General features: G+C 39.2%; 1 long non-coding RNA gene across 2 annotated transcripts; it reads right to left on the bottom strand.

Moving 5' to 3' along the window:
* Positions 1-1,702: 1,702 nt before the first annotated feature.
* Positions 1,703-20,616, bottom strand: LOC113943497. 2 transcript variants are annotated; one of them, XR_003526344.1, is made up of 3 exons: positions 20,515-20,616; positions 3,718-3,966; positions 1,703-1,973 (listed from the first exon to the last, which is right to left on the bottom strand). It is a non-coding gene; the product is annotated as an uncharacterized LOC113943497 (long non-coding RNA). The 2 variants fall into 2 exon arrangements; XR_003526345.1 differs by lacking the exon at positions 20,515-20,616 and adding an exon at positions 10,405-10,479.
* Between the last annotated feature and the right edge of the window lie 4,881 nt (positions 20,617-25,497).

Genomic DNA, 25,497 nt, shown 5'->3' with positions numbered 1-25,497 from the left:
GAGGGGAAGGGAAGGGAAGGGAAGGGAAGGGAAGGGAAGGGAAAAAAAAAGGGAAATTAAAAGCAAATTTATAAAAACTAAAGAGAAAATGAAAAATTAAATTAAAAAGAAAAAAATTAAATTAAAAGAAGGGGGAAGGTAGGAAGGAAGGAAGGAAATTAAAGAGAAAAAATGAGAGAAGAAACATTAATTTTTACTGTCATGGTATGGAAATATCAGGAAAGAGCAATGAGCCCTGAATACAGTCACCTACTATACTATACAAATAGCAGAACTACAAAGAAGACAACGCCTTTTATGCCCTGGAACCCTGCTTTCTCTGCAGACCACCATATCTTCCCAGAGAGGAAAAAGGTAATAATTCAGAAATAAGTTATGTTGAATGAGGTGATTCAAAAGATATGCTCTATAAAGGTGTTGCAGCTCAGCTGTTGTCCAGGGTGAATGGTTGAAATAAATTTTAGGAACAGTATGCTGTCTGAAGAGCTGTGATTAAAGAGAAATCTGTGTCAATAAGCTATAACAGAAGCAAACAAAACACTCTAAGGAATTAAAAATTCTGACATAAAAAAATCTGAGTTCTTATCTCAGTCTCACTTTTTAGTCTTAGTGTAGTTTTGATACCTTCATTCACCTTCTTTTAGGTGAGACCTATATTTATATTATTAAAAAAATCAAAGTATCAGGAAAAATAAAATAATGGTTCAGAAATTCCATATTGGTTATAAGGGGGGGGGGGGGGAATGGAAATAGCCCCTTCTCCCACATGACATTAGCATGTGTTCATTTGCACAAACTCATCTGCATTTCCAAAATGCCAAGGGATGTAATTGAAAGAGAGTCATCTTTTAAGAAGTGGATTTTGAGGTCATTAGCATTTCTAAAAATTCAAGCAAGCAAAAAAATTAAAGTCTCACAAACTTCCTAAACTGTGAAATTTCATTGATTTTGTTTTTCTGCCAAATTGAGCTCAGTTCTGCTTCAAATGTGTTTGTTACATTAACAGACCTTGAGTTTCTGTTTCAGCATCACCAGGGTAAAGCTGCAGCTCAGGTGTTGGCTCGTGGTCACATATAAAATTAATAAAAAAGTGCATTAAAAAAATATAAAAATTCCACCTCATTCAAATTAGCCCTTATTTAATGCTTGGATTAGGAAGGAAATGATGGCATAGCCTAAGAGAAGAAAAAGAGTTTGGGACATCCTTCTGTACTTTTTTGGGAAATCCAAGCCAAGGAGAAGCATCTTCCAAGTGACAATACAAAAAAGCAAAATGAGCAATTCCATTTAACCCCAGATCTGAAGTTAACTACATAAATGACCTGTTATACATTGTCAAACATAAGCACAGAGACAGATCTCAAGCCTTCTGCATTACACAGTAAATTTGAATTAGGTCTCGGCTATAAGTGCTCCACTTCCGTGAATATTTAAACCATCAAGAGCATATAACTTGAAAAAAAATAAACAAATAGCATGGGAAATCCACTGAAACAGATTGTCTGTCATTTTAGTTTTGTTCTATTTATTCTGCCTGTAGTTCAAACCTCATTTTTCTACAGCTTGCCAAACAAGTTTTGGGTTATAGTTTTGACTTCCTCAGTGTAAGAGGAAAATTTCAACTCATTGGGGAAAAAAACCCAACCCACTGTGATGTTTTGAAGAGTATTGGAGCCATCTGTAAGGACAGAAAGTGTCACTGCACATTAAAGAGGTCAAGGCCCTGAAGTTTTACAGATGCATTTTATTGCTTTGCTAGTTATTACGTTGTGACATTGCTGAATGTGATATTTCAGTTGAATAGAATACAATAATTAAAAGATCTTACTCAAAAAGTTAATGGAGTGAACTGTGGTAGCACTACAGCCATATCTGTCATATTCTTCAAGTAGAGCTGTTTCTCCTGTTTTCAGTGAAGTGATAATATGCCTTAGTGCTCTTCCTGGGCTCAGGCAATACAGTCCATGAGAAACCTGCAAAAAAACCCCCAAACAATAAAACCACAACTGCAAACCATTCCTTTAGCATGGATTAATAAGAGAAGGTGATGTATGTGACAATCAATTATTTCCATGACTGAAGAGGCAACATTCAAGCTCAGATCTGAGCAGCCTAGTCAAGTGGACGATGTCCTTGCCCATGTCAGGGAGGTCAGAATGAGATGAGCTTTAAGTTCCCTCCCAAACCAAATCATTCCAGGACTTTGTGATTCCATCCATGATTTTCCAAGACTCACAGCCTGGCAGAGCTGAGCTGAAGATAGCAGGGGTGTTCCAAAAAAATATAGCGTCAAAAAAAAAAAAAAAATAGGCCCTGATTTGTATAGATCTGAAAATTTAAGCATTTCCAATTCAAATTTCTCTTATTTAGTGTGTGCATATGCTTGCCTGGCTATGCTCCAGATTCACCCAAACTGGAATTTAGGGGTCTGGCAGCTTTTAATTGAAGGTCTTTGGCTGCAGAAGTGTTGGGATGCTGTGCTGCTATGTGCCACAGACAGCAGCTCTGAGTCTCTGATAGCACCATGGCATCACACAAGGAGTAATTACATTTGGACAGCCACTAGTGCAGTTCCTGAGGCCTCCTGCCTCATGATTTTCAAGGTCATACTCTTGAAGTAGAGGATATGTAATTTTCCTCATGGTTTAAAATGGAGAGTTATTTGATACCTCCTTCTTCTAAAAGGGAGCAAAAAATATGGGAGTGGTGAAGCTGTTGAGCACAGCCTCTTCCAGTCCACAATTGAGAACAGATTCCCAGTCTCCTTTGATAGTAGGAAAGCTCATTGAAGAAACAGCTATCACTTTTCATGGGGTCACCAAAGATAGGAGCAGCAACAAGCTGTAACCACAACTTCCAGAAGAGATTAATGGCAAGGGAGAGAGGAGGAAATCACCCTCTTCTACACCAACTGTTGGCTACCATCTACTAGAAAGACTTGCGGGGCTGGAGGAGCCTTCTTCGGGCTCCTACCTGCATCTAAGATGGATCCAAGCAAGTATCCTGAATAAGACTTGCAAAGACAAGATACAGTGTCTGCCTTCTTACTTGTCAAATTTTTTTCTGTGTTTTTGATCCTTTGCTCTCTGGTCCCAAACAATTTGGGATATTGCATCTGCAGATATAGCGTGTAAAATTTTTGAGATATGGTAGGAAGAATGGAAAGAAAAGAGGGAAAGTTAAGGAAAATTGAGTGCTTTCTGAGGAGGATCAGCGTTAGGAAGTGAAAGAAGGAGACAGAGGGAAGAGAAGAGGTGTTACAAGATGAGAAGAATAGATGAGGCAAGGGTAAGAGGTATCTTAAGAATCTTTTTAAAATAGTCTCTCAGAAGGAGTCTTCTGTGGAATTTGAGGAATGGCACAACATAACATTTATAGCTCACTGAAAGGGTTGCAGGGTGCAGCTGGCTGTGGAGAAAGACTGTGGCAGGGCCAATTTCTTCCAGGACAAGCAGTGGTGCAGAGAACTGGAAAACTTACAGTTCAGTTTGCTGCCTACACAAGAGTTCTGAAAACTACATGTTTCAGCTTCCACCTCCTTCACCCTTCCCATACAACCTGAGGCTGAGTTGTTCCACAGTCCCAAGGGCCCCAACTACAATGTCACATTCTGTTACAGGAGAACAGTCTGTCGTATGTTATCATACATTTTTAAATTGTTTATTTTCTGGTCAAACCCCTTGTTTACAATTTAAATATTTGCCCCAGAGCACTTACCAGATTTAGATGGGGTCAGGTTTTCCCCACTGTGCATGACTCCAAAGGATGTCTGAGGAAATCTTTGGCCTCCAGCTGTTCCTGTTCTCAGTAGCTTAAGTGATTCATAGAAGAGGACTCATCAATACTGACATATTTCTTCATTCTCCCGTCAGACAAGGAGCCTTGATGCTTGTACAAGTCCTTGTGCTTGTCTTACCAGCCTTCAGATCACCACACAGCTGCTCTTGGACCCAGAGCCTTAAAATCCTGGGTAGAAAAATGCCAAAATTATGACATGTAATAGCCTTTCTTGTGGCTATTTAAACACATTACTTGAGTAAACCAGCCATCCTACAACATATTTACAAGGTCACCTTCCAAGAATCTGCTGATGAATTTTTCCTCATCAGCTGATGATTTACTTTGCATGGCTTTTATTTAAATGTAAAATTGCTATTTTAAAGGGAGGGGCACCAAGGAACAAGAACCAAGTCATGCACAGAGATCAGAGTCAAATGGAGAAGGCAGGAATTCCAGGTTCCCATCATTGCATTCATCCCTGTCTGTCTTCCTCAACCATTCCTTCTTGTTTCTATAAAAAGTCTAAAATGTTCCTTTTATATTTAGAAACTCCACTACAAGAAAATACTTGAAATGGCCACCTTATTTCCTTGAGAAGCAGAACTAAATTCAAAGAGGTCATTTTCCTCTTGTCACTGAAATTACTCTTCAGAAACACGAAGACCACGATTAGGCTTTGGAAGCCCAAGAAAAGCTCAGCACCAGCAGCAGCAGCTGTGGGACATGCTTTTAGCTCACAGGACTTTCCTTCACTAAACCTTTCATTGAACCATGAAAGATTTTCTCTTATGAGTATTATTTAAAGAAGAACATTGAGAAAATAAAAAAGAAGATGGTAACCTGAGGATGCAGGGAGTGGGAAAAACGCTTTTCTTCTCTTTCAGTTGTTCAGGTGGACCCTTGTGTCCTGATTTTTTGAAATCTCAGTGAAGTTTCGGGAAGGAAGGGGAAATCATGCTCCTGCTGTACTCTGCACAACCGCTCCCATGATGCATCTGGTAGGTCTTTCCTTGTGTTCTAAATGAGGAACTGTTTGCTCAAAAAATTCATCTGATGACTGATATGCTCCTTCAATCAGAATTTTCATCCTTTGTGTCGATTTAGATATATAAAGGATTCCTCTGAGATTATGGCAGCTTTCATTTACTTAGTATTGCAATAAGCCATGTGCCCTCCAGCACTTGCATAACCTTTGTGGGGACCACAAAGCAGAGCATGGCTCAACACTGTGGTTTTATGAGATTTCTGCAGTGCATCAGCATGGGACAGGATCATGTTTTGACTGTGGGCTGCAGACCTCTGTGTTCTTCAAAAGGCAACTTGCTTTACTCAAAGAATTGTTTTGTCTGCGTGTATGTACCTACGCTGTGGAGGCAATGGGGACCAGTCTCACAGGAAAGCTTCCAGTAAGCAGAGTGACCTTCCCAGGAAGTACTTGCAAGCCATTAAGAATACTAATGCAAAATCCACATTTTTCATAAAAACGAGTTCTGAGTCCTTTGTGATCTTCACACATGTCTTTCCAAGCTCCTCTTTCCACACCCTCTTAACTTACTGGCAGAGGAAATGAGACTTCTTATTTCAGTGTCTGTGTGTGTGTGTGTGTGCGCAAGATCCCTCATTTTGTTCCCACAACCCTGGTGAATGTGTGCACAAAAGTAGCACAGTGACTCATGCCAGCCTCAATGACAACCCAGCTCTGCACAATGAAATGGTTAAATAATGAAGTCTGGGAGTAAACTCTGGCTGGAGACCAGAGCTAATAACTTCATCTGGCAAGATTATCCATGCCAGCAAGGAAGGCTGACTTTGTAGTATAAACAATTAACTGTGGTGATAAAGGATCTACCACATGTTATATTGCTGGCCAAGGAAGATGGGGGGAAGCAGAAATGGTCAGTGTCTTTCACTTAATTTGTTCTCTGAAGATTAATTATCTCTGAGTTTTGATGGACTTGTTTTCTTTATTAAAAAATAAGACAACACACAGGAAAGGGGAAAAGTAGTGCATTCTGTGTCTCAGCAACCAATTTTCTTTTTTTGAGACTCTTCTGAGTCTCAAAGCAATATTTCAAATTAAATAAGTGAACTTTATCTTCAAACAAAGAAAAATCCATGCAGTTTGTTTAATAACTGATGTTCAGGAACAATAACAGGCACTTTTCCCCGACATCTCAGCAAAGCAATTCATAAACATAGAAACTGATGAAGATTGAATATTGAATTATCCATTGATTTAAAGAAAGAACCTTATTGATACTACAGTAATATCCTTCATAATTATTTAATGAAGAGGAGGGCTTATTCTTTTAAGAAAAAGAAAATATAATCCATATTTTGCTGTTATGGTCTTAGTAATGATTTTTGACAAAGATTTAGTATCTGAGTTTCAGAATAGCTTTCTGATTTATAAAATTTCCTTATTTTACTGGGTTTTTACTTTTCTAGTGTGTGCTAATTATTATTAGATACCAATCTAAGCACTTTCTACTTTTATACTTCTTAAGCTATAGAATTAATTTCAAGTACTTTATGCCTAATTTAAACAAAGTCTGCCTGTTTTTCTTTGTGGAAGTTTGTCTAAAACATATACTGAGTTGGAAACATCTTTCTTCAGAGGAATGAGTTCTAGGAGGAATTTAGGATGGGAATATTGAAGGTATATATATCTGAGCTTATGCAAAGTATGATACAACACAGCACTTGTGATACCAGTACATCAGATTCAGCAACCAGAAGACTTTTCAGTAATTTTTAGTAGTAGTGTTCCATGTCTACTGTACTGCAACACCTAATTTGGGACTCAGGACGAAAAACTCCCAAGACACATCTTGAAGGTCGTTTAACTAAAAAGGGACATGAAGTGTTGCTCTGCTTTTAAAGAACACAGGAGCAGAGATCATTCCAAGTCTGTTCTCCCTGGCGTCCCATGTGCTTCCCAAAAGTACAGCATATCTGCCTGTCCTGGCTGGTACTGTGTCTCCACAGGAGAACTCAACTTTGCAGGAGCTTATTCTCATTTTATATCAGTTCTGGTGAAAATGTAAAGTGTGTGAGTTAATAAACCAGTGCTTTACACATGAGATCATCAATGGGCCTGTAAGGAGAGCCAAAGATACCGAAACATTCCAAATATGTCACCAAATGGAAGTCTGCTGCAGGTCACCAAGAAATCAGCACGCTTAAAATATTTCCTGTAAACGACCCTTTCTTTACTTTTCCTATCCCAAGTGCCCTGTGATCGGCTCATCTCTCTCTTCTTTTCCCAGCAGTGGTCTCAGGCATCCCCAATCATATAGGACTGGCCCCAGCTTACGATCCATCAACACCTCACCTTATCAAAGCCTCACATTCGAGAAGTGGTGACGGGCCAGAACAACATGCTGACACATTTCAGGCATTCCAACCAGGAAACAAGGGGTATAAAAATAGACAATGCACCACCAGCAGTGCTAACCAACCCTGATTGTGGTGGGGCCAGCTGTTGGGAGCCACCAACCAAAATACTTTTATGTGGATTCAGCAGTCAGATGACAATAGCTTTTAATCCGGCTGTGTTTGATGGTTTTTCTCGTGTGTTGGTATAGCCACTGCCTACAGCAGCCAGCACAGAAAGGACCAATAAACAGAAAGATTGCACTTGTTTAGACACAAGCACAAGGTTTGTTCGAAACCTTTACAATTCCAATAGTTCCTTTTAATTAGAAAGATAAATTCTTCCATGTAAGTCTGATGCATGGAGTGCACAGTAATGGAGACAATGTTTGGCTCGAAGGTGTGGTGCCTTCAGATGTGTAAGAGAGGACAGAGATATCTGTTCTGTTTTGAAGTAAACCATGTAAGGACCACCATTACCTCATGGAAAGTATTGAAAACACTATTTAAAAGTACTTGTGTCCATATTACTCCTGTGCCAGAGCAAACTAGAGAAACTCCTTGAATCATTCCTGTCATTAAACTGTCTCACAACACATTTCCCAGACTGCTGAAAGAAGGTAGCATTTCCTCTAGACACCATATGTTGTGAAGTATTATAAATACATTGCAGAGCCCAGAATCAGGATCAGATTAGTCAGCTTGTGAAACAGTAGTGTTTTACTTTCTTGTCTCGTTTATTTGAGAGGTACTAAAGCCGGTGTTGAAACCAATTTTTTCATATATAAACATTCTGAAATACCACATGGAGTTCATCTTCAAAGGTATGCATTTCTCCAGCACGCATGTACAGACAAGGTGCCAGAATGCGGCCGTGGCTTTGCCAGTCAAGCTACAATTTCCTGTTCCAAGTTTCTGCCTCTGAACTCAGGAGTGCTTGCAATTAAAGTGATCCCAGAAAAACAAGAGGATGAGAGCCTGCCCTCTGTCTCAACTTTTCCCACAGAAATGAGTCAGAGGAGAGAGAACCAGAAAGCAGCTGTCTCCCTAGAAGTTTTGTGACTAATAAACCCAACCCAGACTTTGCCTAGTTAGTTGTTCTCCCCAACAAGTTCACAAAAATGGGATACGATATCCTGGGAGACTGTAGTGCTGAGGAACATGGGCTCAGAGAGCATTCTAGGGGTTCTCTGTTTCTCTTCCTGTGTTTTTATGGCAGTTTGAGGTGACTTCTTTTAAGACATAAATTATTTGCAAGAGTGCCACCAGTAGCTGCAGTGAGTGAAGTGTTGGGAGAGCTAAGACCCCTGATGTGCAGGTGAGAAGTGTGGCACTGGGAGTCTTGTCCTGGGGCTGGAGAGTCTCCTCTGTACCAAAACACGCAGCATCAATAAGCTCCGGCTGCTCTGAGCTCAAGCCTTAAATAAGTATACTCACCTATAAGACTAAATAATGGAATTTCTGCAGTGAGAAGGAAGGCAGTACGTTATTGACAGGACAAGCATCATTCAGGTCTACTTGTTTCTTAGGTTACCTGCAAATCTAAAATTGCATTTGGGTGATTTGCAAAATCCTTGCACTCTGCTGGAACAGAGAATTTATGTTTTCTTTGTTTTCTTTTTGCCCAGTGATTTGAAAGTCTATCTCTCAAAGGGCAACACTGAATAAATCAACATATCCACCCTGTGCCTTATTAAGCACCAGTAAATGTCAATATTTTTTTTTGCAAAAGAAAAGGAAGAACACATTACAGGGAAAAATCTGCAGTGAAAATGGTACCTTTTTGTTTCAGAAAACAAAAATTATTTTGGGCATTAGTTAGATATTAATCTATGACTGACAGCAGAAATATTTTTATAGGGGTTTTATTTTCCTGGAGTTATTTTAAACAATTATATGTTTTGTTTTCTTTTGCTTTTAGAGAGGAATATTTACCAGATATTTAGCATGGATGCAATGTATATTTCAAATGTCCACAACTTTCTACTGCTAAAGGATTTGGCAAACAAGTGCAGTCAAGTGGGAAAGCAGAGGAAACACAGTTAATTTTTATGAGATATTAGCTGATTTATTTTTAAATTCTGCACTATGAGGATGGGAAAATTTTAACACTGGCAAAAAATTCAATAATCTACAAAACATATTATTCAGTAGAAGGGTGTTATTTACTTCATCATCTAAAGTCAATGAATTAGCACTTCAAATTTTATGCTTACTGCTTTCTTCCGAAAACGTTTTCTTTGGGAGCCCAGTGTGTATGCATGTGTGCCTCTGTGGCAGTTTCCAGGTCCAACATTCCAATGATAAAAATATAGTCAGGAATCTGACTGGTAATTATTAATAGTTACGGTGTGTTATGCTTTCCAAATGAAGAAGTGGTATGAGTTAAATTTCTGACATTCACAAGAAATCTCTTCCTGAAAACAGGAAGGATAGAAATCTGTCAAGTACATAATAAGACGAAATTTTGCATCCTCAGAAAATTGGCATCTCACCTTCCTTTAGTTTAGGTAGACTCTGAAATTAAGCCATTAAGGTGGTCTTTAGGTTTAGTGATTTTTCAGTCAGAAAGATCAAATCAGAAAGAACAGCCTTCTTCTCTAAGTCACATGAACTTAGTTGAAAAAGTAGTAAAAGTGTCCACACAACTCTGAAGAGAAAGGGATTTAACTTGCTAAAAGTTCTAAAGCATGCATAAGGAACGTTTAAAAAAAAAAAAAAAAAAAAAAAAAAAAGCTGATTTAGAACTAGATATCAATGCACCAGTGCCCTATCATTGAAACCTAAATTTGTCTGCCATAGGATGAAAACAAGTTGTGGTCAGTGAGGCAAAGAGTATAAAAACAAACAGACTTTGAGAGCTCCTTTCTAGAAACTTGCAATAAAATGGAATGTTTAAGAGGTGGTCAAAGGAGTCTCCTGGAGTTCAGAAAGTCCAGACTTACCAGTGCTTGTCCAAGCTAACCCAAACCACTGCTGTCCATCACTAACAGTAAAGTGACTACACCATTCATTAAAATTCTGTAACAGTGATAAGAAGCACCATCCAAGAAACTGGGATGTAACCCACAGAAAACAAACAAAAATTCCTGCTGGAAAGCATCTCAGCAATTTTTTTCCTGTAAAGTAAACTGGAAGAACAGTGGCATACTGTTATGTTAAAGTGCAGTTTAAATGCTATTCACTCATTCCACAAAACATAAAAAACACAGATACTGTAAACTGATGAAACTCATCAGTGCTGCTTACCAGGAGTGTGCTGGGTCTTGGCAGTGCTCAGGATGCTGTACCCTGGTCGATGGGGACCTCTTTCTCCCTAGCAGTGTTCAGCTAATTAGTGTCATTTTGCAGAGCTTCAGCTCCCTGTGCACAAGTACATGGGCAAAAGACTGACCCAACCACAGTTTTTCTAGCCTATATAACTCAAAATGTCAAAAAATCTAAACAATGCCTTATGAATTATTTGTGAAAGGATGATGATCTTGAAGCACTAAATCTTATCTCCTGGTCTGCCTTACTCAATTCTGTGTCCGTTTCCATATCCTACATTTACCTACTTTGGAGTTTCATGTCTCAGAGTAGGGACAGTGGTATTAAAATAAACTAGATGTTCATAAAATAGTAGTAGTAGTAGCAGCAGTAGTAGTAGTAGTAGTAGTAGTAGTAGTAGTAGTTGTAGTAGTAGTAGTACATGATGATTATTATTACCATTATTATTATTTTGTGTGTTGTCATCATCATCATTATTGGTATCATTATCATTATTATTATTATTATTTTAAATAATAATTTTTGTTGTTATTATTAAATAATAATAACAACAACAAGAAGTACAACTGAGACAAATACATGGGATTGTTCTTCCCTTGTTTTGTGGAGAGGATATCCTGTCACTGCTTATTGTAAGCAACAGTAGGGGTAAAAATAACAACATTCGCATTTCTACTTTCAAGAGCAGAAGTAATCCTGGAGGATGGGAGGGTTGATTAATCCTTTTCACCATCACTTTTCCTCACCAGCTCCAGGCCTAGATAAAAAAAGCTGATTTCAAAAGATGAGGAGAGGAAGCTTCTTGCAGTTTACATCAGGTTTTATTGATCCTCCAAAATTAAACTGTAGGATTCCAGGGGTTGCCTGCAGCCAACCAGGTAAAAATTCAGGGATACAATTACCTCTCCAAGCTACAGCCTCTCAAGGACCACTCTGATGCATCAGGTATCACAGACACTGATATGCGTGTATATTTGTGAAATAGGTGATTCACAAAGAGCCACAGTTGTAAAACCCTATGAAAACACCATTTTCTAACTGCCACCCCAGTATTCCTCAAAATGGTGCATAACACTTGGATAAAGATTCCCTGCTGTGAATAATACATAAGAAAAAGCACTACATTTTATATACATTTTTCAGGAAAACATTCTCAAAGAGTGCTCGTGTTTCTCATAGAGAATTCAAATTTTTCCCTCCGTGGTTCTCCTTTAGATAGATATTAATTATTTATAGAGTAAAAGATTAAATTATGTATGTTGATTAATACATATACATTACATAAAATGGATGGAAATTTTTAATGCATTTTTTGCCAATATTCATAATTAATATGGAGAAACGGAAAGTAATGAATAAAGCGATTATCAGCTGATACCAAAGCAGTCAAACTGATCAAAACTTGCCTCAAAGGAACCATGAGTGACTCTTTGGATATTGAGAAATGAGGTGATAAAAAAGCAGAGAAATTCAGTTTGAATGACTATAAAATGATGTACACTACAAACAGCAGCAAAACAAATAGTTGTGGAATTGTTGGTGATGCTTTTAGAGGGTATCAGTTCAATATTTGGCATAACTTGGAATGGCAGGAATTGCTAGAAAAGAAACAGAGAATCAAGGAGAGCCCATCATTAGGTTACTGAGTACTTGCACGAGTCTCACATGCCTTTTTAAAACCTCTCTTCACTTACTGGCCGAACTCAGAGTCAGGGGTCTAAAGCTGAGGACTTTTCATCTGACCCAGTAGGGCAATTTTTCATTTATTATTATAAATTGTTATAGTATTCCTAATTTGCAGTGGAGAGGATCACCAGTTCCAAAATTTTCCATTTTTTTGATGAGTGGAACTTGCTACACTCTGCCAACAGACCAAGCACCTCATCCACTTCAACAACCTACAACAGCAGGTTCAGGTGTGATGCAGTTGCATCTGAGTTTCTGTCCAGTTTTCCACATAAACTGAAAAGAAATCTAGAAAGTAGAGACCAATTCTAGCATCAGTAAATTGGTCAGGGTTGATAAATAATTCCATAATTTGCTATTATGCGTCAGTCTGTGGTTCATATTTTTCATTCATTTGACCTTAATTATTATATACTGATTATTCATGATTTATTGAAATTTAAAAAAAAAAAAAAAAAAAAGATACTCAAAGACAGTAACAACCATAGCAGGAAGATTTTATATGGATTTATTTCTTATGATCCACGGTAATTTATCAAGGGGTTTCTTGCTTATCCTCAAATTCATTTGCTTTTCATGAATCTATTTAAAACGGCATTTCATTCATTTCATTTCATGAATGAAATGCCGTTTTAAATAGATTCATGAAAAGCAAATGCATGTGCACTGCATTTGAAGTAGATATTATATGGACCACCATGTTGTGACCACCTGAAAGTCAATATTAGATTGAAAGGCCTTTCCCACAAACTCATTACTTTGGTTCTCATCTTTATTGCTGACACATTTCTTAAGGATTTAAAGAGAAAAGTTTAAGAAAGTATGATGATAATATATTTCAATAGTCTAGAATTCATTCTGAAATACTGGATATTCCTAGATAATATTACAATCTGTATTAACTGTCTAGGTAGATTTAGAAACCAACTACAAGAAAGCCAAGTTTACTGTAGGTTTCAGTGAGGTGATTGTCGGAAAATGGAAAGTCAGAGTTATGGCTCTGACAATCAGAATAGAGAGTGTTTGTCTTATTAAGACCCTTGATTCATTCCACACTCACAAGTCCCCAAGAAAGCACTGCTTCTTGCATTTTGCCCTTGCCACTTGTCAGTCTGGCCACATACCCTGAATAAATGAGGATGCAAATAGAGGAGTGCAGGCCTACAAGTTTGATGAGTTTGGTTTTTTTTTTAAAGCAAGAGCCATAGGCCTTCTCTCTTGGGGAGGGTGGGGGGGTGGGGCAGGGAAGATAAAAAAGGGAAAAGGTCCTTTTACAAACCATTTCATGACATTTAAACCTAAGGAAACATTAATGTTCCCTGTAGGTCATATCCAGCATAGAAAAGTATGTTGTTCTATGCCCATTTAACAGAGCACACAATACCTTAATATATTGGCAGGACTGTTTTTTAAAATCTAGTTTTAAAAATAGCTCAGTCAACTCAGATTTGCAGTAAAGTAGGGAGTGGGGTTTTTTTCTTTTTCAAACAAGGGAGTGCAGAAAGGATTATTCTTCTACCAGCACAACCATGAAGCCATGCAGTTCAGAAAGAGGAGAGGCCTTTTAGATAGTAGATATGTCAAAGTCCTTGTCCCATTGCTGTCCCAGGGGTGAATCTGGGGTGGCACAGAGCGGAGCAGCAGGTTCCTGCACCTCTGAGATCACAGGGAAGTAACTGCACTACAACAAACACAGCTTGATCTAAAAAAATTTAATGTTTCTTGTCACTTTTCATCTTATATACAAGCCCAAATATGGGTTTATAGCACATAATACTGAAAAGTATGCTATTAGAAGATAAAGCAAGAGCTGAAAAGAAAGAAACAGCTGGTTTTTCAGGCCATTTCAGATTTTATTGGGGGCAGCATGAAGAACAGACACAGATAGATTCAAGCAATATCCAGCAGAAACTTGAGAGAGATTACTGACTTCCTACACACCATGACATATATCAACTTAAGGCATATGGAATAAATCAGAGTAGACAGCGTGGAGCTGGAGTGCACAGGAAAGTCAGTAACGAACCTGGAGGGTAGTCAGGGGTGCTTGGAAGCATGGAGACTGTTAGCAGCCAGCTCAACTGCTTTTCAGCTGAGTTGGGATTCAGTCAGTACTGGGCAGACCAAAGAACTGGCAAAAACACAAGCAGTGTTAGTTTGCAGGCTACTTAGTAGTTTAAGTTGTAATCATCATTCATTTCTGCCTCCTCCTTGGAGCAGCACATGCTATGGGATAAGGGTACTGGCACAAGTAGCCAGCACATAAAGAAGGCAGTCTTTGCATTTGATCCATGATTTGGATATTTGTGGCACTGTTTGTGGCCTGACTCTGGCACCATCTGCCTATGGCTGCTGAAAACCTTTAACATCCTAAAATCATTGAATCCGAGAATGGTTTGTGTTCGGATGGACCTTAAAGACCATCCAGTTCCACCCCCTGCCATGGGCAAGGACACCTTCCACTAGCCCAGGTTGCTCCAAGCCTCATCCAACTTGGCCTTGGACACTTCCAGGGATGGGGTATATATTGTATTACAATTAATTTATAATATATAACTATGTATATAATTTAATTATAATCATCATATTATAAGGAGCTTGCAATTGAGGCAAGGTAAGAATGCAGGCAATTGTGCGCTACTGCTATGAACAGGACAGTGTAATTTTGTAAGTGGAACAATAGGAATTGGGAAAAATTAATATGCAAATAAAATACACTTCTTATCTCTGACTTCTGATAGATTTGGGATGACAATACGGAGCTCAGGAAAGGCGTAGTATATTGTCTGTTGGAACACCAGGGAATCAGGAAGCATGGCACATCCCAAAGCTTCACAGCTCCGCTCTGTGCTCTATTTCTGTGAATCCCAAAATCATGTGAGGCAGTTCATGCTTTCTTGAACCATAAAGGCTCTTATTTTCTGGTCACTTGAGATTTTGCACTGTTGCTTTTTCACTAACTTTTGATCTGTCACACTTGGTATTGTACCTTGATTGTAAAAACAAGGATTTTAGGAAGGGCACACCTCTGAAGGGACAAGACTGGCCTCTTTTGTAGGAGTATCCATGTCTTCCATCCAGGTAGCATTTGCCATCTTCTTTTTTTCATCTCAAGAAGGCTGTTTCACTGCAATGTACCTTGTTATTGCAGTAAAACGAGTGAGGCTGCAAGGTCCCAAATTTTTGACGGATCCCAGGATGCAGTAGCTCAGAAAGGAACTTTTTAGGCAGGATAATCCTGAGTTACCTGGGGGCAAGTGGAGCAACAGTCTCTGATTTTCTGTTTTTTCATTCAGTGGGAAAGGATGAGGATATTCCTTAATTTCTAGCCCTCTCCATCTCTCCCATTGCTGTCACAGGGCAGGCCATCCCCACAAGGATGAGTTTTCTACTTCCAGGAGAGTTTCATCAGGCCAAAAATATTGAATTCTCTATCACAGTCCTCATTCTGGAGCTACTGCATCCATTTGAGGAAAATGCATCTCTCTCTGCTTCACCTCTCTTGTGAAGAAGGGAGAGAGGAATGTAAAAATTAAAGTCTGAAAAGGAATAATCCCTACAAATATATCAGGGATTTTTTTTCTCTGAGTACATAAAAACACGTTCTTGTGGGTGTCTTGTGGGTTCATGTATCAGTGCGGTCTCTTGGTCTTTAATTAATTTATTGGGAGTATGATGAGATAGGGGTTTCTCTGACAGATAGTAAGAGAAACCCAATATCCACATAACAAATGATGCCCTTGCCCTCAACTTATTGGAGGTTTACAGTTATTACACCACCCTTAAGAGGAAATGACAGAATAATCACTTTTTTATTTTTTCCTACATATAGTCCCTTTTTTTTAACTCCTATCAGTGCTACATGGATTATAACTTTCACAAATAATTTTCTCCTACAAATGTTCAAACACTCTCCTTAACTTATGTCCTATTGTTGTGGGGTTTGGTGTTTTTATCCTTTCTCGACTGTTTTTTGTGGCATCAGTCCTCCCAAATCCTCATTCAACCAGAACAGGCTGAACATCAAAACAGCTGATATTTTTCTTTTACATTATTTTATTTTTGGTGCAACCGGTAATTTCATTTTCCTTTGGATTATTTCCATATTATTATAATATGACTGAAGCAGAAAGGGAATATTTAAGCATTAGTAAAATTAATATCATAATACGAATCAACAAAAGGTTTTGTATGGGGTTTTTTTCAGTATGAAGTTATAAACTCCAGAACAAAAAATTACTGAATAAAGTGTAGACTCTGAATACATGTGACAGCAAAAGCATAATATTTTTGCTGGTCTTCAAGACAAATGGCAGTTAAAATATTTCTGATTCTGAGCAGTATGTTTCAGGATATGAATGGCTAAAATTTATGGGTTTAACTGTTCTTTAATTTCTCTTTTTTCTCTAGTTAAGGAACAGCAAGATTTTAACCAGAATTGATTCTAGCCTGGGAAGCTTTAGCAGTTCATTAACTATCTGGGAATCAATCAATCTCCAAAGAGAGGATTCCAATTAGCTGGTTTCATTTTGGTTAGAGACTGTTGTCTGGAGGGAAAGAATCACTAAGTTTCCCCCTCTTCAGCCCTCATTGTCTTTATTTTCAACTTTTTGGAACAGAAACTAATGCCACTCAATTCAATCCATGCTGTGTCCTGGCTGAAACCCTGATTTTTGTAACTAAGATACGACGGCAACAAAAAAATCCCAATCCTTATTTTTCTCTTTCAAAAGTTTTGGGAAAGCAATAGGCCAAACTGCCAGGAAAACGCGAATTACATCAGTTTTCACTATGGCCCAAATTCTGCTGCTCAGAGCATGAAATGTTCCTTATGCGAAAGTTGATATAAGGCACCCAGTTGAGACACTTCACTGAAATCAGGGCTACACAGAACAGGAGAAGACGTACAGACCTCACTGCCACTTTCAGTTTTCAAAATCACATGAAAATTCAAAATTCAAGATATTTTTCAAAATTTCTTCCACAATCTGCAGTTTGCAATGAGCTAAGCCCTGCAAATGGCAAAGAACAGTGTGCCCACTTGACTAATTAATTATTCTATGCCTTTCTTTCCTGATGACTTCCACAAATTAGTTGTGGGATCTTTTGAATAAAATTATTTTTTCCTCGTTAATGCACTGCAGCTACATTTGTAGAGATGTCACTGGACATCTACCTTATAGAGTGCTGAAATAATCATCAACAACCATAAATAATTTCTATGCTAAAAAAAAAAAAGTAGTGAAAACTAAAGTTATAGAAACACAGTTAAATAAATGCATCTCTTTACCCTTGTAGTGGTTTGAACCAGGTTTTCCCCCTGCAGTTATAAAGTGGTAACCCCCAGGGGGTGGTAAGCCTTGAAGTTTTGAAGTTTTAGCCAATGAGTGCTTCTGCAAAATACAAACATATCACAAGCAAATGGAAGAGAAGGGTAGTTGTAGTTTGGGTTGTAGAAGAAGAGATAGCCATGTTGTAAGACCACGAGGAAGGGGGTTTGGAGCCCCTTGGGGCCTCTGGGGCCCCCCAGCCTCAGTTGGGGGCTGCAGGGACTTGTAACAGCATAATGCTGGGCTAAGTACCTGTGGCTCAAAGCTAAATAAGTTTTCTCCACTGTGAGTGAGCAGAGAGAGCAGCGGCAAAAGCAGCGTCCAGAGATTGTGGCTAAGAGCCAGAAAACATAAGAACTGAACTGAACCAAGCAGCGATGAAGACGTGTAGCACCGCAGAGAGAACTCCTGGAAGGAGAGCCGAGAGAGAGAGAGAGACAGCAGCAGAGTAGACAGAGTTGGGGTAAGAACTGAACTAAAAGATCCCAGACTCCTTTGAGACCCCTCCTAGAAAGGAGGAAGATGATGGACTCTTATTTGAAAGAGCTTTGGAGTGCTACAGCACTTGCAGGAAGGAGCTGGAGAGTTCTGAGAGGAATGCAGAGAGGGTGACCTTGGCCATCCTCCCCTCGCCACTGCTGCCAAGGTGGCAGCCTGAGGCAGAGCACAGGAGCTCTGCAAGGGGAATTTGAATTCCCTGAAGATAAGGACCATCCCGAAGACCCCTGAGCTTTGTGATATGACGTGATGATAGCGCCCTTGTCCTGGCAAATGCAGCCCACGGAAGACCCCTCGTTTGGAAACAACGGGGCTGAGGGGGATACCACCCTCGTGAGTGCTGTTAGAAATCCAGCTATCAGCTGCTGCATGTGAAGAGGACAGATGACTGCTGCTGTAGAAGATACTCCTGCTCAGAGAGTAGGAGTCCTTCTTCTGTCCTTCTTCTCTCCTGGACTTTTATTTGAAGGGGAGAAGAGATCAGATCCATTGTAAATACTTATGTCATGGTAGAGGTAGTTGTGATCGTGTGTATAATGTATTATAATATTTATGTGTACAGTCATTGTAATATATTCCCTTTCCCCCATTTTGAGTCTGGTGTTTTGTCTGGAAAAAAAAATCATCCCACATTAGGCTGAGATGTGGGAGGGGGGATGGAGCTAGGGAATTAGATTTTTGGGGATCTGAAACCATGACAACCCTCCACAAACTTAAAAATGCATCAGCCAGTAAGAAAGTGCATTTTCACTGTCATCAAGCCTGTTAATTTTTAAATTCTAGGTGTACAGATCATTGTTCCTCCGCACAAAGGGGTCTGCTTAAAGTAAAGCAAAGGTATTAGGACTTGTCTTTTAGCAACAGCCTCACCTCCTCCTCCTCCTCAAAAAGCCCAAATCTCCATGATAAACATATTTGATTGTGGTCCTTGAAGAATTCTTTAAGGTAAAATAAATAAATCCTTTTAAAATATCATATCTTCCTTTAAATTATCATTTTTATACCATGCCCTAATTGCCATATCAATTTTTTTCCCCTGCTGTCGTGTATTGTTTGATTTATATAATTATACATATATATATATATATATATATATACATATACTACCAGCAGTATCTCCTGCTTCATTTTGGCACCTGGGCAACTCCAGCTGAAGTGACAGGTTCCCACTCCAGAATATTCCAGGGCCTTCCTGTTGTGACATGCAAGTCTAGGGACTCATGGCTGCAAACATTTCTAGTCTGATAATGAAATTAAAAGAAACTGCTGATACATAAAAAAATTATTGTATTTGAGATTATTCTCATTTCCATCACAAAGGGAGAACTCGCTTATATTTTAAACTGGGTTTATCTTTGGGAACATCTGCCCAGTGCATGGGGCATGCATGGTTATGCTGTGTTAGCTCACAAACCCCCTTCCTTCATCACATATGTTAACACTAACTAGTCCAGAAAGGAGGAATGTCAGTAAGAAAGGGAACAAAGACCACTGTTTCCAAGAGATTTTGTTTGCAAACAACAGGCCCAGGGAAGGCATATGGTAGTGATACTCAGTTTAGTTTGGGGATTCACACATCTGGACCTACCATTCAGGTCATAACAAACACAAATGGAAATGTTATTAAATCTAGATCACTCCTACAACTACAGTGCCTTTGAGATTCCCAGTGTGCATCCAGCCTGGTTACTCACAGTCAGGACCCACGAAGGAAAGACCTAGGTTAACTGAAAGATTTTATTAAACCCTGATAATTTGCACTAATAATGTCAAACCTGCAGTTACCATTCTTAGATAATGGTCACATCATGAAAGAGGAATCAATTACACACAAAACTAGAGTTCACTTGCAGATTTCTCTTTTTTTCATTTTCTTGCATTTCTCATTTTTATTGTGATGAATGTGGTGGGTTTTTTCAATAGGATATTTGGGAAGTAGATATTAATATTCAGGCCTCAGACCTGATGTTTGTGGAAGTGTAACATCCTAATTGAAATTAAAGGTCTTATGATCAAAATCTGCTGAACTAAAGATCTTCACACTACCCCAAGTATTAATACATTATTCCACATGGATTATAAAAGAAGTGAGAAATACGTGCCTGTGTTCTTTGCCTTACACAACTTCAAACTTCTTTGTACGTTTAAAGTTTTCTGGTTTAGAGGGTTATTTAATCTTGTGACATAAAAATGCTTAACATTAAAAAATACATAATGTGTTCATGAGAAAAATAAATGGACAGTAGCCACAGGATCCCTCCACGTTGCATCATGCCACCTTAAAGGGGTCACATAGATCCACAAAAATGTAAGATATATATTAATGCAGAGAGATCCTGCAACTTGGTGAAGACATCAGCCTCCCCCATGAGAAACGAGACCAACAAAAGAATTAAATTCCTGATGACAAAGACCAAGATCCTTACGATAATAATCAAGACCTGCTCAGTCAAAAGAAATGTCTAAAAATTTACTATTAGGAACAAAGTTCTGAGTTCCTTCATGACATAAAGATGGAGGGCATGAAGATATTGAAAAAAATTTGCTTCCATTGCACCTTAGCTTTTTTACTCACCTTTTCATATGAGAACTTGTGCCACACTGGGATTTATCATCCTTTTTAAAGCAAAATTTCTGTCTTGTTTCGCTGGACAAAAAGGCACACTTTGTAAAAAAGAGACATTCCCAGCAATCACTGTCAGACATGTGAGTCTGCTGGGAACTATGACTTCACTTGCAAACAAAAATGAAACTTCTGTCTGTTTTACTTAAAGAACCAGATGGGAGATCAGGAAAAAAAAGATTCACTTGAAGGGACCATATAATGCTTTCAGACTGATTTCCAGACAGTGATGCATATGCTCATCTATATACAAAAAAAGAGGGTTTTTTGTAACAAAAATGACAGTAGTATGTACATTGGATATGCCAGGAAAGGGGTGGGGTTTAGGATTTTTTTTTCCCATTTGCCTTTATTATTTTTTCTATATTTTATTCCCTTTATTCTTACAGATATTTTCTTGGATTATTCTGGAACCCAAGCTTCAAGAAGCCCAAGTGATTCCTCCTGGTTTAATGATATTACTTTCTCCCTACTTGGAATACCATATGAAATACAAATTTGCTGTGAGAAGGTGTTGGGACCACGTTTCACTCAGAGCAGGTGTAAAAGAAAGTCTGATCTTAGTGTCCCATTTGAAGCAGACACATCCATTCACAGATCAGCAAGAAGAGGTGGTGTGAGGGACAAAAATCAACTGTAAAAGAGGGAAAAGGGGGGAGGAAGGAGCCATCCATTATATTTTGATGTATAAATGTATGAATATGTGATATTCAAGGATACACATGAATGGAGAATAGAATCATAGGATAATTAAGGTTGTAAAAGACCTCTAAGATCACCAAGTCCAACCTTTAACCCATCCCTGCCATATCCAACACTAAACCATGTCCCTCAGCACCACAGCCATAAAATTCCTAAACGTTTCCAGAGACAGTCATTCCATCATTTCCCTGAGCAGCCTGTTTCACAACCCTCAACCTCCTTTCAGGGAGTTGTAGTGAGAAATAAATTCTCCCCTGGGACAACAAGTGCCAATGTCTTATTTCTTGTCTGTACACCCTTGATTTCAACACTGCCCCTCCTTTAGAGTCCTGTTGTATCAGGGCAGGAGCTGAAGCTCCTCATTTCCTTTCCAGGGTGCACCAGACCGTGCTCAGACCCTCTCACTGCTCCCATAGGTGCCTTAGTTTCCTGCAGCTCCATCTTTTTCTCTTGTTATGGGTCTATTGTGCTGGTTTGCACAATCATGGAGCTCCCTTTGCTTCTCCCTGCCTTGCTGCTGGTATTAAAATTTAATGTGACAAAAAAGGTAGAAAGTTGTCAACCTGGGACAAACAAAGATAATTATCTAGGAGAATAGATTATCTGTACCAAAAAAACCCAAACCAAACAAAAAAAAATAAACACCAAACCAAACCAAAAAACCCACAAAAACCCCAAACCAAACAAAAAAGAACCAGCACAAAAAAACAGACAAACAAAACAAAACAAAACAAAGCCAAAAAAAAAGCCAAACCAAAACCAGAAAGCAAAAAAAATCTTAAAAAAACCCCACCACCACCACCAACAACAACAACAAAAACAAAAAACAAACAAACAAAAAAAAAACCAAAAAAAAAAAAAAAAAAACAAAACAAAACAAAAACAATTTTACCTGTTCCAGAAAATAAGAACGAAATAACTAAAGGTGCATTTTCTTTTTGTTGTGGCATCCCATTGTGATGTCCTTGGCCCAAATAAGTGAACAGGAGAAGGCAGGCAGAGGGAAGGGTCACATGCCACATGAAGACAGCACCCAGTTGTTGGGTTTCAGATGGCGACAGAGACACTGCTCTGATGTGCAGGGCACAGTAAACCCCTGGGCTGATGCTGAGGCTTCTGGAGGGGGTCTGTCCCACCCAGGTATAGGAGGATGCTCTCCCTTGGCTTGTTTGCAGGAGGCAGTAACTCACCCTGGGAGCACCTGCCTTGCTCCCCTTAGAAACGTCAGCAACAGTGCCGGCTGTTGCCATGGCTTTCACTATTTCACTACAACACTTGGTCATGAAAGATGTACATAATCTGAATTGGGGTGAGAAAGGCCTTGCATTGTTTCCTGAGACTCGCCTTTCCCTGGGACAGAACCCACAGCTGTCATTTCTGGATTATGGCAGGAAGCTCCTGTCTAATTCAAAGCAGTGCCATGTATTGGCACAAGGCTCTCCTCACCTCTCCCCCTGCCAAGATGTCAGTTTTGTTCAGGATACTGGTCCTGCTGTCACTACAATGAAACCTGTGTCCACCCTGGCACAATTTATCATGCAGGGTTCAGTGATGCAGTGTGCCAAGCAAGGAAGAAAAATGTAAAACCTTATCACCATGGTCTTTATTGACTAGTCATTCTGCTTTGTACTCATTTCCTCTTAATTCCCTGCAAGTATACGTTGGCTCAAAATCAAAAGAAATAGTTAAAAAACATATATGCTCTGGAATACTGTATTATTCTATAGATGTTGATGGCACAATTATTTCTCTCCTGCTATAACAAAAAATATTTGTTAATAAAATCTGTTCCAGAAAAGCAGAGCATTGATCCATTATGCTGCTTGAATCCTAACAAATTAGCCTTGCTGCTGATCCCCTTTTGTCCCTCAGGGGCTAGACGTGGCAGGGGAGGCAATGCAGGGCGCCAGCACACGGGGATAGGGTGACCTTGTCTCACCATTGCCCTCCAAGTGGCAAAACCCCAACCCAGCCTTACATGAGAACAGACATAAGAAAACAGTGAGGAATGGTTAAGTAAAGGTAAAACAAAGGTTTTTCTTCAGCTTTCATGAAACTTGCTTATCTAGGGCACAGTCTGGCCCCACAGTCATGTCAACCTTTCCCCAGAGGAAGTCTGGCAAGTTCTGTATTGTCAATTATATCCTCTTTTGCCTTCAGTGAAGCCCTAAGGTAGAAACATAGACTGCTCCTTTTGTTACGTACCTTTTCCCAAGATGAAGTGTAGGACCTCCAGTAAGTACAATAACATCAGGAAATAACCATTTTGCTGATTTACCCTTGCTTGAAAATATTCTCACAGCTTTGCTACACAGAGGAAGAAGGAGGTGGTGGTGATTCAGGGAGAGGCCAAAGAGTAAGAGAATAAAATCTCTCAGGGAAGAGAAAGAAGACTGTTATGCCACAAATATAAAATGTATAGTCACATAAGCTCATACGAAAGAAAATGAGAACTGACATCGCACAATACTAGATTGATTAGGGAGGACTTGGAAGAGGACCAAGGTCTGGGAATGGCATGGGAAATAATTTCAAAGGAGAAAGAACCTCGCACTTTGCTGTGGGGTACGGCAGCAGTACAATAACACATGAGGAGGATGTTGGAGGGCTGCCACAGGCCCTGGGCTGAGAGGAAGCAAAAACATATGACACTGTGTGTGGTTATAGCAGATACCTGCATGGCCTGCATTGGTGATGTGAGGGATTTGGACGCTCAACTGCTTGAAAAGTGCCAAATTTGAGAGAACAAGGGTTGTCTTTCCCTTTGGCTCTCTGCCTCCTCCATGTTCAAGTACCTCCAGAGACTTCCTGCTGTGTCCACAGTGTGACAGCACAACAGTGAAATAGATATTGCCACACTTCATATATTCCTCTCTGATTTTTTTTTTTTTTATTTGTCCTTTTTCTCCTTCTGTCCAAGGGCTGGGATTGTCATTACCATTTCTCTGGTGTTATAGATACCTTTAATAACAACTTTATTCATTTCTCTGCACACGCACGCCAAGCATCTGTGCAACCTAGGTACATTCATAACACATAGTCACAGCATTTCCCTGTTGGCAAGGCCAAGTTACCTTTCAAAATAATTTTGTCTCATGAGAATCAAGGAGAGTATTTGAACAAGATTTCATGGAATCATAGAATGGCCTGGGTTAAAAGGGGCCTTAAAACCCACCTCAATCCACCACCCTACCATGGGCAGGGACACCTTTCACTATCCCAGGTTGCTCCAAGCCCCATCCAACTTCCAGGGATGGGGAAGCCATGGCTTCTCCGGGTAACATGGGCCAGGGCCTCACCACCCTCACAGCCAAGAATTCCTTCCCAATATCCCATCTAACCCTGCCTTCTGTCAGCATGAAGCCATTCCCCCTTTTCCTCTCTATCCAAGCCAGTGTAAATTGTCTCTCTCCATCTTTCCTGTGGGGTCCCTATTGCCACCTGAATCTCTAATAAATTCCAGCTTCCATAAAGTTCAATTTAAACGGGAGATCATTACACTCAGTTTCAAGACAAGAAAAAGAAGGACTGACTTGTGAGCAGAAATATCCTTGGTACTCATAGTCATATTGAGAGTTCAGAGCACGTTATACCTCTATAGATTGGGGAACACTCAGAGGGGAGCTCAAGCCAACCTGTACAACACCAGTCATATGTTGGCATACTTCAGTAAAGAAGTGGCAAAATCCTGTTTGTTTGATAAAACAAACCTTCCCTCCAAGTACCCCAACACTGTGCAAGGGGAGCAGATGTGTTGGCCCCCCACTCAGAGGGCAAATGTAGGTTATTTGAACATACCTTCAAACTGTGGCTTGGGTTTTTGATTCTTCAGAAGTCAAGAAAAATTGTCAAACAACTGGACTTCGGTAAAAATATTGCTAAAGAAAAAGCCACCTTTACGATCTATATTATTTTTTTTTCTAACAATTGAAAGCATTCAATGAGGTTCTCAGTAGCTTCAAGGTTTAATTCAGTAACAATTTTAATATAAAGAAAACACTAATTATGTTTACAGTAACTTAATGGAGTTCAAATAGCCAAATAATCTGGGCAAGTTGCCAAATAAACTTGAAAATCAACAGCCAGCAAATTTTACTTTAATTATTTGGAACCAGAAAACTTTTGCAAACACTGGTCCTATTAAAAAAAAAAAATCCAACTTAAAACCCTACAGCAGCCAGTGCTTTAGAATATGATAATTTTTTCAGGTTTATTTTCCTAGGGGGAAATATA

This window comes from Corapipo altera, unplaced genomic scaffold (genome assembly GCF_003945725.1).
Source record: "Corapipo altera isolate COAL_440 unplaced genomic scaffold, ASM394572v1 61411, whole genome shotgun sequence".
In the NCBI taxonomy this organism is placed as follows: Eukaryota; Metazoa; Chordata; class Aves; order Passeriformes; family Pipridae; genus Corapipo; species Corapipo altera.
Note: the sequence above shows the minus strand (reverse complement) of the source record. Positions and strands in the feature narration are given on the sequence as shown.